Source organism: Rhipicephalus sanguineus, chromosome 8 (assembly GCF_013339695.2).
Source record: "Rhipicephalus sanguineus isolate Rsan-2018 chromosome 8, BIME_Rsan_1.4, whole genome shotgun sequence".
NCBI lineage: Eukaryota > Metazoa > Arthropoda > Arachnida > Ixodida > Ixodidae > Rhipicephalus > Rhipicephalus sanguineus.
Window position 1 is genome coordinate 21948225 of NC_051183.1, and position 13111 is coordinate 21961335.

Consider the following 13111-nt stretch of genomic DNA (forward strand, 5'->3'; position numbering starts at 1 on the left):
CGATGAACCAACGCGTTGTATCCTAGTCAGAACGCGCTGGCACGCGCTAGCGTGTTCGGGCCTGTGTAAGGGGCTGGGTAAGACGCTGTGGCATCTCCCCCTCACACTCTCTGAGCAGTCACGTGATGGCGTTGGGGAACGAGATTCTGCAGACGTGCGATGAACCCGCGTGGCGTGGTCCAACAAGAGTTCGGGACGAGTAACAGCGACATCAGCTAGAGTGAATTCATGGTGGGCTCCACTTGCAAGGCCGCGTTAACATCGAGCAAGGTTCCCGTGATGGACGGAACTTTAAGTCGACCCATGCGCTGCTTCGCATCCCCACATGGTTCCCTTTAGCGGGAGATGGTGTAATTTTTTTCCTTTCTTTTGTTTTTTTTAAATTATTATTCTCACAAAATTAACTTGTAAAAATATTTTTGTTGTACAAAACGAGAATATATTCTCATTTCTAGTTTAAATATTTTTATAAGCTACCCGATTCTTGGCCAATCCCCCTGAGTGGGTGTGAGCCAGCGATATAGGATCTACATCTACATCTACACCTCAAGGCAGCGGCAGCGCGGGCTCACCGCCAAGACTCTGCGGTGAAAGCTCGCGAGGCCACAGAGAGACGTCAGCGTCGTGCGGAACCCGAGATACAAGCCCGCAAAGCCGAAGCAGCGCGGAAGCGGTGGCAAGAGAACCTCGAGGAGGTACGGGCGCGGGATGCAGCGGCCAAGCGCAGAAAGCGGTCGCTACTTGAAGTTGGTGGTGCCGACGCGCGCTTCAAGCGCGATTTCCTCGACCACACGTTAGGCCACAGCTGCAAGGTCTGCGACCGCTTGCGGTTCGACAACAACCTGACCACAATCGCTACTATAACAACGTATGACGTCTTTATATGACAGTAGAGGAATTGTACGGATCATTCAAGGGTTTACCCGATTATCTCCGAGCCAGCTCCTCAATCATCATTCACATCGTGGATATGGCGTGATTTTTTAGCAGTGCAGCTGTTTAGCAAATTGTTCCTTGTGAGTCGATCACAGAAAACTATCACCATCCTAACGGGTATGTTCCACTGTGCTGCTACCTGAGAACGAGTGCCGGGAGAGAGAGAGAAAAAGAAAGAAAGAAAGAGAAAGAAAGAAGGAAAGAAAGAGAGAGACGGAAAGAAATATATAAAGAAAGAAAAAGAAAAAAATACTTGCCGAAAAACAAATTCTCCACGACATGTGATTCGACCCCGCGTACCCTCGATCCGAAGGCGAGCGTCCGAACCACTCGGCTATCTAGGCACGCTAGCAGAGCATGGCATAGCTTTCTATAGTATGGTGTAGCAAGGGTTGGGAAAGGGAAGTGAGAGTGAGGAGGACAGATTTGATGGCGAGGGGAAGGAGGAGGGGAGAGAGTATAGCGTGGCACCGAAAGAATGAGAAAGAGAGAAATAGAGAGAAAGGAATTCAGAAAGAAAAAGAGAGAGAGAGAACATCAACGAAAGAGAGAGAAAAAAGTAGAGAAAGATTTTAAAAAGATAGAAAGAAAGAAGAAGCAAGCATCGCGTCGTCTAGCGACCAGATATCGCGCCACCAGGCCAAGCCGCGCATGCGCAGTTGCTAAGCCACGCCCACCAGCGGAGACATTGCGCGCTACCTCCACTCTATGGTGCATAGCCTAAAGTCCCTGGATATTCTTGGGAAAGTACCGTCCTTCTTTTAACCGAGCCGCCACGCCGAGCACCCTCCTCTCCCGCCTTCCACCTCCCCACTTCACGGGCCGTCGCCTGGGAAACGCGCGCGTTATCTGCGTGACATAGCATTCTTGATAGGAAAGTGGCGCGAGCCGGGTTATAGGGCCGGCGCCCGCACGGTGGTCGTTTGGGAGAGGAGATGGATACGGTTCGGACACTTGGGAGAGGAGGGTTGGACACTTGAGAGAGGATATGGAGGAGAGTGTCGCTACTTTCTATATATCAAGGGACTTTAGCGTAGCCTGGCTTAGAGCGCTGCACGGGCCGTGATCTTCGGCCCGGTAGACAGAGAAGAAGATGGCTTTCGCCTTCGAGTCGTCTTAGGCAAATGCATAACACACCGTACAAACAGTGTCAACTTCCTTTATCCTAATGATACTATTTGTCTAAGTGTTCTATATTTCTTCTACTTACTAGACGTCTGATCATTTATGCTTAACAATTATTCTTCCGAACGGAGTTTGTTCTAGTTGCAGAGTTCTTTAATGGCGGTGCATTAAGAAGTTAGGCGCTGTCTTAAATTAACAAGGACTTGCTTTGGAGACGCAGCGTTACTGAGTGTCTTTCTTTCGTTCTTTGGCTATTTCTTTTTTTGTTCTCTAAGTGCGCAGAAGCTGATATAAATGGTCATTTGATGTCGGCTATTACCCGCAACGAAGATTGGGCAAATTAAGAGAGACATCGACAAAAGAAGGGGGCTCCATTAGGGGTGTGAAAACTTTGTTCCAGCGACTACCAGTTGTCTGATAAGGTTAAGAAATGTCAGCGTTAAACTTGTGAACATGCGCCAAAAAAAAAATGAACCAGATGGTCCTTTACGTATTCGCCTAAGACGACTCGAAGGCGGAAGTCTTGTTCTTCTTCTGTTTACTTTTCAGTCGACTCTATCGATCCTCCTCTCCGCGGAAAGTTTTCTGCCTGTAACGTGCTTCTACACTACCTCCTTGGTCGGAGGCATTTCAAACTTTCGCGATTCGTCGGAGGGATACGCGAGCGCAGAATTTCATTTTAAACTGCTGCCTTCTCTAGAACGATGTTTTCGGGAGGCATCGGCTCTGCGTCTTCTGTCTAGCGTTATTCAGCATTTTAGATGCGAAGCATCTTATGGCGGAGTTCAAACCAGTGGTGGTGGTGGTGGTGTGCGGCGTGACCACCCTTACTGCGCATACCCTCTCCACACACCTCCTCTCCCCTCCCATCTCCCCCTCTGAAGCGCGAGCTCAACATGCCGAAACGCTGCTTCGCATTGCCTCATGGGCCCCTTTAGCGGGAGGTGGTGCGATTTTTTTAGCGGCTCCCTTAAAGAGCGCATGTCGTAAGGATGTTTGTCATCAAGATTTCGCACAGCCAGAATATTCTTGACATGTGCGATTCTCCATGTCGGCTTTGCATGTTGTGCTGCGAAGACATTTCATTGCACCACCGTATAACAACGAGCAGCAGCCGCCACAGGCGCGCCACCGCAGCGGCCATTGGCGAGACAGCAACTGCTATTGCTATTGGACGACGTGCTCGCTCTACGCGTGCAGCGATCAGCTAGAAATTAGCGTATAACAGCTCCACCGTTTAAGTTCCTGCCCTCGACTGCTGATCCGAAGGTCGCGGGATCGAATCCCGGCCGTAGCGGCTGCATTTGCGATGGAGGCCAAACTATTTGAGGCCCGTGTACTTGGATTTAGGTGCACGTTAAAGAACCCCAGGTGGTCGAAATTTCCGGACTTCTCCACTACGGCGTCCCTCATAATCATATCGTGAATTTGGGACGTTAAACCCCTGATGTTATTATTATTGTTGTTTAAATTCCAGCCACTGCCACGCCATGAAAACCGTTAGACAGAAAAGCTGTCGCCCCTTTCTTCAGGCATTAAGGCCCGAACACACGTACGCGTTGCAGCGCGTCAACGCGTGACTTTTTGACGCGGCGTCGCGCCCTCTCCCTATGGGGAGAGAGGGCGCGCGGCTACGCGAAGCTGCGCGCCCTCCCTCTCCATAGGGAGAGGGCGCGACGCCGCGTCAACAAGTCACGCGTTGACGCGCTGCAACGCGTACGTGTGTTCGGGCCTTTACATTTCGCCCCTAAGTTTCGGCAGTGTTTTAACTAAAGTTTTCTTTGTTGTTTATTTGTTCTTAAGGTGAAGCCATGTGGATATCCCGCGCGACGACATTCTCATCCACGGTCGCGCTGAAACGCTACGGTTGCATTCCAGTGCGGCCACGCCTCATTCCACCCGCCGCTCCCCAAAAAGCATATTTCAGCGTTGCAAGCGCTGCTGTTGTTGATCGGCCGCGCTGGTAGCGTTCCACGGCGGCCGCATACCTCGTCCATACACACCTCCTCCCCGCGGTCGATCACGTGCCCTCATTCCCTTTCCCCCTCTCACGAGGCTCCTCCTTTCCCCCTGGTCACGTGATCGTCGGTACATCGCATTCCTATGCTTCCCACAAATTCATGTTGCCCAAGCGTGCGGTGTAAGCCCAGTGGGTGCGACGCTTCGGACCGTGAGGGCCCGGGTTCAAACCCCGCCGCACCAAATAAACTTTGTTTTATTTATTTATTAGGAGCGAAGCTCCTTCGCCCCGCACCCCGCCGTCGCCGTTGAAGCTCCCTTCTCTTAAGCATAGCTTTGGGTTGCAGTGGCCGGTGATTTAAGAGAAAATGTATAGGCCTTGAGCGGTTAGGTTCTAGCGCACCAGAAATTCGAGGTTAAAAGAAATAAGCTCTGTGCACAACTGGTTATAATGGTGGTCGTCACTTTCACCACCTTTATTGTGGATTATGAAATGACAACCACCATTCTAGCGCACTACGGGCGCTTTGCCGAAGGTAGTAGCAGACGCTCTCCCCACCCGGCGCCGGCGCAAAAAGACAATGGAACGCTGCGAGCTCCGAATGCCGCGTGCGGCGGTATGTCGGCGCCGTCGAAGCTCCCCGCCGCATCACAGCTCGCACCCCCTCTCCCATCTGTCTCCTCTCCCTGCGCCGCGCACGCCGCACTCACTCGCTCAGTCGTTCCCGCCACCGAGCGCAGCAGACGCTCTCCCCACCCTACCGCCTTCATGAAAGCCAGCAGCGAGATCAGGCGCATAGTCGTTTGCATCCCATTTCTAAGGAGCTTCGTTCATCGGTTGTATTCGTACACGGAATAACTGCTAATATTTTTTAATTACCCCCCATTTTTTTATTTTATTGAAACGATGAATAGGAGAGTTTGGTGCCTTTATGATGGCATCGGCTATACCTTCTCGCTTAGCAGACGAAATATTCAATAAAAAATTAAGGCAGCCAAGCACTAGTGGTGCCAAGCCTGAAGGAAGTGCGAAGCTGGGCATCCTCCTTTGCTTCTCTTCGATTTTCTCTTTCTTTCTTTTTCTCTTTTTCCATTTTTTCTGTTTTTTCTCTTTATTTCTATTTTTCTTCCTATTTTTTATTTCTTTCTCTCTCTTTCTATTTCTCGCTTCCTTCCTCTTTTTCAATTTTTACACGTGGTTTTCCGTGAGATCGATGAACAAGAGGAAGAACATTTCTCTTTGGCGCGAGCGTACGCTCAGATGTCTATGCTATATATGGTTTTGCGTGCGTTAGGCAAGGCTACGACGACTGCGTGCGATCACAGCCTATACGACAGCCCGGACCCCTAAAGGCACGAAACGTTATACAGTCGAGCACATGTATGATGTGCAAATACAGTGCAATCGAACACCACATGAGACGAGCACAAATTTAAACAGGTAAAGTAAGTTCACATGTGCACGTCCAAACTCAGATATTTTGTATGGCTAGACCCTTGATTTACACATCCCCTCGCACGAGGCTCCTCCTTTCCCCCTGGTCACGCAACAATTTTTTTTTTTTTAGCGAACTACGCCGCCACAGGATCCGCAAGGAGCTTCGCTGGGAAAGCAAACTTCCGTAAGCTGAGCCGGCAGCACTCACCGAAGGGTGCCGACGTCTCGACCAAATCGGATTTGACCTCGTGGGAACTTACACAAGATACGAATTACGTACGGGCGAGGCTGACAGCGATGCGGAACACTTAGCTTGCGGGAAGCTCTCAGGAACGCTCTCACTGCGTTTTTTTTTGTGTGTGCCACGTACATCGCAAGCTACGAAAGCGAGAGAGTCGAAATTAGATTATGTGTGGGGCAAAACCCAAGGTAAACCGATTTCCGTCCATCTTAGGGAGGAGTGATGTGTCCAACCTCATCGAGCCGCATTAAGTAATTTTTTTTTCTCTCTCTCATTTTTCTTTCTGTCCTCCTCAAGCAAATGGACCAGGGAACCATCCTTCTGAAAAGACAGCTAGTCGAGAACGCAGTAGGCAACTACTGCAATGTACGAAGTCACTGGTTTGACAAAAGCTTGTCCCGTCGGGATTACAGTCAATCAAGAAAATTCGCACCGACGAGAAACGTAAAAGTATAGACAAGAGAATATTTTGTTTAAGGCGAAAGCCTTGGGCCACATCAAGCGCGAGAAGTGACCGTCGGCGTCAGCACGAGTGATGTGAAAAATCATCGTGCGGTGGCGTCACATAACTCGACGTCACATGGTAGGGCAAGTGCCCCTCTTGCAACTCCCTGCCGACGCCCACGGATACTCATAATATCATTCAGGCATTTTTATTATCACTTAAGCTAACATCACCAAACGCAAAGCTCGAAGCACGCATCTCATAAATGTGGTGGTAGAGAGCAAAAGCTACAACAGAAGGCACTTATATATGTCCGAGGTCGTGACTAACACCGGGGCCGCACGTTTGAGTTTCGCCGGTTCCCGGAGGCTGACTTTTAGAGTGTATTCCGAATGGCAGGTGTGCTAGGGTTGCAACAAAGCCGAAGCCTTTTCAGGGGTGCTCTTCTGGACACTGCCAAATTCCGCCATATTGTCGAACTTTGTAATGGCGGCATTTTAAGCCAACCAGGGAGCACGGAGCAGCCGTCTGACCCAATCATAGCTTAGCAATGGCGGAATTTGACAACATGGCGGAATTTGGCAATAGGAGTCGTGCCTCAGTAGGTGAATGGAGGAGAACAAGAACGCCAGGCCTGCGCTGAAACCGCAGCACAGTCACAGCGAAAGCTGGAAGAGCGGCGTTTCTAGAGCCTGTTGTAAGCTCTAATACTACTACTAATACAAGTACACTAGCAAGGTGCCCACTACGCCATAAATCACATTTTTTGTGAAGCTGGGAAGCACCTACTTTTATTCGCCATTCTGCGGAGAAGCGAGGTACCAGCTACACGTCTGTAAGGCATTATGTGCACTTTGTTGACGCGACGACTGATGACGGTGAAAAATTATGGCTCATCCCTTTACAATGGGTTGGAAGCTTTAAACGGCCCACCAGTTATGTAATTTGCATTGGGTGACGCCCGGTCGCTATTTCCCTCTTCCGTCATGCTGTATAACATACGTTGACATGGGACAGAGAGGGGGGGGGGGGGAGGCGAAGAACTTTACTGAGACCCCGAGGAAATGGATCATGCGCTTATGGGCTTCCTTGGCAACCAATACAAGTGCAGTTGCGAGGAACCCACTACGCTATAAATCATTGTAATTTTTTAGAAGTATGAAAGCAGGCATTATGCCATTTTTCGTCATTCTACGAAGAGCCGTGGTGCCTGCTAAATGCATGTAAGGCATTATGCGCACTCTGTTCATGCTGTGCCTGATGACGATGAAGAATTATGGCGGATCCCTTTGTAATGGGTTGGAAGCTCTCAACAACCTTCTCGTTGCGCAATTCGCATTGTGTGACGCCTGGTTACAGAATTCGCGTTGTGCGATTCTTGGTACTTATTTTACTCTTCCACCACGCTATACTGCACATGTTAATGTGGTTCCTTCCCGACATGAAGCTTGTATAGTACCTTTTTGCAAAGCAGTTTCAAGCACCGGCATGGCTCAGAGGTTGAATACTGGGCTCCCACGCGGAGGGCCTAGGTTCGAACCTCGTTCCATCCTGGAATTTTAGGGGCGAAGCTCCTTAAGGCGGCACCCGTTCGTCCCTCGTAGTCGTAGTCGTAGTGCGTAACTAGTCTTACGCTTTGACCTCCAAGGTGGTGCCGGTGGGAGATTTTTCCTGTGCGTTGTTGAACAATAAAAAATTCGCAGCGTTAGCTAAAAGCCGACTTATTCTGTCTCTCATTCCCATTAGCAGCCATTCTTTACCTCCAAGGTAGTGCCTGGTGAGATTTCTCCTGTGCGTGATTAAACAATAAAAATTTTGTTCAAAACGCCGTTGATTGATGAAATAAACCAACGAAAGACGCCAGATGTTTTGTAAAAGCAAAACGAAAGAACGCCAGATGTTTCTAAAGCAAAACGAAAAGACGCCAGCTGCTTAACGAAAGACGCCAGATGTTTTCTAAAGCAATGGTTTTCTAAACAATGAAAATTCACAGCGTACATGTAAAATTAAAGTGAGCTGCAAGTCGTCGTAACTCATCGAACCTTTAGTAGAAACGCGCTCGATCTCACGTCGGTGATGATGTACTGGGCAGAATTCACGGAAGATTCACGGTTTACCGATGAACCTCCGCAGCTTCGCCCACTCATCATCATTCACTCCGTGGATATGCTGTGATTTTTTTTTCTTATTTCATTTTTTTTTTTCTTATTTCGAGCGATAGTGGTTACGGACATCGGCGGCGGCGGCGGACAACTACGGCGCCAAAAACGGCCGCTGAAACGATCTCATAACAGCTTTCGCTGTAAAAAGGAGGAGAGGGTGGGGAGAGGGCGTGAGGAGGAAATGAGAGTCACGTGACTGAGTGAGGGGGGCAGCGAGGAAAGGTGCAGCACTGAAAGACTCCGGGGGGAAACCCTTCGCGTAGTGTTTCTTTTAGAGAGTTCGTTACACCCCGAGACGATGCGTGACCCAGACCAATGTTTACACGTGCGGTGCGGCCGAACAGTGGGGTTGTCGACACGGTGGACGCGTTCGTTCGCTTTCGGGCAGGGTAACGGTATACAGCGGTGTCTTCAACGTGCCATCGTTGGAAATGTCGTATTACGAAGAGAACTTCCTTTTGAGGCGACGTGTCAACACACTGGCGAATGGAAGCATCCTCTGTGTACACATTGCCGAACCGACTACAGGTTTACGGATTTCCGCGGACGTTTGTCGGCTCTCTGTGTAAACGTTCCCATCTGTATCTTTAATAGAGAGCTCGACGATCGATCCGGAAATATGTACGGTTTCACCGAGGTATATTTGTTTGTGATTCTGTTCGGAAAAGGTGTGTATTGGGGTAAAAAAAAAAGAGGTGTGCCTTGGTGTGTACTTTAAAAAAAAAACATTGTTGGTTATGCTGTACATTTTTAAAACGCACGTTAGTGGGACATCTGCAATGTTTTTCAAAACATAATTTGTGTGTCGATGCACTGCTGTTTTCTTTATGTATTCACGGGTGAAAATAGCGGTCTATGTGCTACCAAACTCTCTAGGGGCAGGGGCCTTTGTCAAGCCGCTATAATAGCGGCTTTTTGCTCTGGTATTAGCATTTGTGTTCTGAAGATGAATGCTCATATAAACGAATGCCATAGAAATGGATCACACGCCGCGGTGGTCCAGTTGTTATGGCGCTCGATACTGTAGACCTGAAGGTCGCGGGATCGAATCCCTGCCGCGGCGGCAGCATTTCGGTCGTAAAACCCTAAAAATTATTAATCGATAGAAGGAATGACGATTAGCAAGAAAGAGCGCCGACTTACAACAAATTTTGTACTGCGCGCAAGACGAGGCTTAAGTAGCGTGCGCAACTGTGCATCAGAGGATATGCGAAGGTAACACGTGATCGGCTGCAGATTCTAATCGATAACAAATATCTCGTGATTCGCGATACGACTCCACTGTGTATAACCGGGAGTCGATTATGATAACCTCGATTTTTTTTCGTAAGCCTGTGATTTTTGTTCTCCTGTTTCCCGTTCAGTTACGGCATGGCTCTGTTGCCAGCGCCGCCGAGAGATGGCACCACGTATAGATGTCCCCATATTTATTTATTTATTTATTTATTTATTTATTTATTTATTTATTTATTTAAAAGTACCTTACAGATCTCTAGAGGCATTGCGTAAGGGTGTAATGCAATAAATTTTTTTTTAAATTACAATAATTAACCAAAAGGAAGGGGTATAAATATCGTTGCACGTGCAACAAGGTATACATAAATCAGAAGAAGAAAATAAAGCTTCAGTAACATACGTTGGAAGGTAAATTAATATTGCGTTAGATGATATGCAAGAAAAGAAACAGAAGAGGCAAGAAAAAAAAATACACTTTGGACCGCGACAGCTCAATATGCAATAAAAATATCGTGGGAATGTTTACGTATTTTGCACCTAAATGATGAATATTATCCTAGAAGTCTTCATCCCTTCTCGTATTTATTACTTTCTTTCGACCGCGAGGCGTAGACCTGGAAATTAATTTGAACCGATATTTGCGCGCCATGTCTACAGCCGAGGGGCGTCGGCTAACTTACGCATCCGCTCATCCTTTCCGTGTCGTTTATTTCAATCTCGAGGACAGCCCTCATTGGACGACGGCCATAGCACCGCTTCCGGCCCTCTGGGCGTACGAGTCAATGTAATACAATATTTCCTGCAGAAACTTCCGGTTCTTTAATTTACTATTCCATCTTTTGTGTGTGTGTGTGTGTTTTCTTTTGTAAAGGCACCTGTTATCATCGTTATCATCGTAACTTTTTTTGCTGTCTTTTTTCGCTCTACATTGAGCGCAAACCGCAAATTTCATATAATGTATAGTCATGAGCAATATGAGCTGGAACACAGAAATTACCTGTTAAAGGTCATAGCGGCTAAACGCAGTTGCTAAGCGCAAAGGTGTTCATGACACTGAATGCTCAAGCAGATAGGTATCTCTGCAAACTCAGTACGTCACATTTGTATGAGTACATTACAATTAATTGTTGAATAAACGCGAATTAGATGTTCCAGCTCATATTGCTCACGATAGTACACCCTAATGCATACGTGCTTGTCACTGCTGTATGAATAGAACAGGAGCTGCAGGTCCTGGTCAGACTGCTGTACCCTTTAGCGTCTGTCTCCACAGGAAACACCCTGAAATAAAACGATTTGATTGATTGATTGATTGATTGATTGATTGATTGATTGATTGATTGATTGATTGATTGATTGATTGATTGATTGATTGATTGATTGATTGATTAATTGATTGATTGATTGATTGATTTCATCCGCCTATCTTACGTCCACTGCCGGACGAAGGCTTCTCCAAGTGATCTCAACCCCCCCCCCCCGTGTCCTGTACGAGCCGATTCACGCAATTTTATGCCACCACGTTTCTTAATTTCGTAGCTCCACCTAACCCGTATATGCTCTCCTCGGCCGCATTTACCATGGTATCCTTTCCGTCGCTCTAACCGACCATTGGTTAACTGTGCTTCGCATTACGTTGCCTGCTCAGGTCCACACTTTCCTCTTAATATCAACTGGAATTTAGGCTACCTCTGTTTGTTCTGCTAGCAATTAATTAAACAAAAATGTAATTATAGATTACATAGCCTACAGTCATGCAAAAATTAACAAGTTCTAAATTTTGCGCGCGTGTGCGTGTGTGTTTGTGTGGGTGTGCGCGTATGTGGGCATACATGTGCGTGTGTGTGTGTGTCACTGCGGCCTCCTCTGACATCCCAGTACCGACTATCCACTGGAAGAACACTGTAACGCTGCGGACTGCGGTTCGGAAAACACGGCAGGAAGCCCGATCCCTTCCTCCTGATTCAGCCCTCCTTGGCTTCTTCGTCTCCCGTGCCTTTTCTTCGTCTTTCAGCGCACTCACTGACATCTTCAGTGTCGATTTAAAAGAAGCGGTTGTTTATTTCTTCCCCGCCCCCTGGTTCGACTGACGTCCTCTCCTTCTGTGACGTCATACTGCCTCACACGAAGCGGCCGGCAATTCCGAACTGGAAAATAAACGGAGATCGCACATCGGTTCGCAAGCAAGCGCAGCGCCGCATACTGTGCTGTTTTTTCTTTTTTTCTGAAAAGCGAGCGGTCAGGCCAAAGACCTGCGGGCTAAAGTGACGAGGTCCTTTGTCCATTGCATGCATCGGTGCGTAAGCTTACTCTCGCGTGGTCAAACAACCAATTAGGGTAGGGCGAGGGGGAGTTGCTTTTACGCAACCCCCCCCCCCTTATTGGTTGACGACGCGAAAGTTTACGAACACAGGCGTGCGCAGAGCTCTCCGTTAGGAAAGGGGGGAAGGGTCCCACCGCAGCGACCTCCCCCCCCCCCTCTCCCCACCGCCGTTGCAATGGATGCAACACTGAAAATGGAGCTATTACACGCTTCTCACAACGGCCTCTCCTATTCACGGTTCATGGCTTTGCGGGGTTAAAGATGGGAAGTAAACTGTTGTCGGAATATAACATCAGTTGCCCTCAGCTCTCGTTATTGTCAAAAGCCTGCATGACCATAACCACTGACATTAATCTAAGACGGGGCTAGTCCAGCAGAGTGAAAGCGTGGGGCAGAGTTGGCGCCCCCCTCAGATGATTAGGGGGAGGGGGGGGAATCACCGCCCCACCCCTTTCCTTGTGCGCACGTTTATGCTTATAAATCTCCCCTCCCCCCTCCCCATGATTGAACCTGCACGTGCACGCGGTTTTCTGAACCAGCCTAACAAAACACGTGCGTTACGCCCTTTGAATAGCCACTGCTCATTGGGATACACACAATAATACGTTTTACACCGTTGAGGGTGAAATGCCGATGTTTACGTTACAAGCGCCCCGCGGCTGTATCACGTACATCCTTATTTCAGAAATTGAGTGCTCGAAAATAAAACACGCTTGCAGCGACCATCTGGCCAGAGACGAAATTATCATTAGACGTGTCCGTTAACATTACAAGGAACACAGCATTGGCAGTTACAGACAGTTTATCAGGTTTGCGTCTACTAGACGAGTGGCGACCGTTATGTGTTTGCCCAGGAAGTAATACCGTATGCAGAACTGACATTTAGGCGAATTGGATTCTGTTAAACATGTTGAGTGGATTCAGCGAGATACAACGGGGACAGAGGTGAGGAAGGGACACGAACACCAGCGCTGTTCTCACAACTAACTTTATTAGCGCAGAAACATATTTTAAAGCACAACCTATAACCACGTGACCACACGCCGATGGCGTCAAACGGAGGATAAATGCAAAAGATTAGGACTAACCATGAACAACTTGTATCATGTGACAAAACTATTCTGGAAAGAAATTTCTCTGCCGTGCAGGGCTATAGAAGGCACGCTTACACAACTAGGGCATTTTTTGTGTCATCGGCGCGTGGTCACGTGGCTATAGGTTGTGCTTTAAAATATGTGTTTCTGCG

The 13111-nt window shown here is 48.1% G+C and overlaps 1 protein-coding gene across 2 annotated transcripts in view; it reads left to right on the top strand.

Annotated features, from left to right (window-relative positions):
• LOC119401539 (5'-3' exonuclease PLD3) overlaps nt 1-13111 on the top strand; it is a 119012-nt gene that overhangs the window by 69545 nt on the left and 36356 nt on the right. The window lies entirely within an intron of this gene.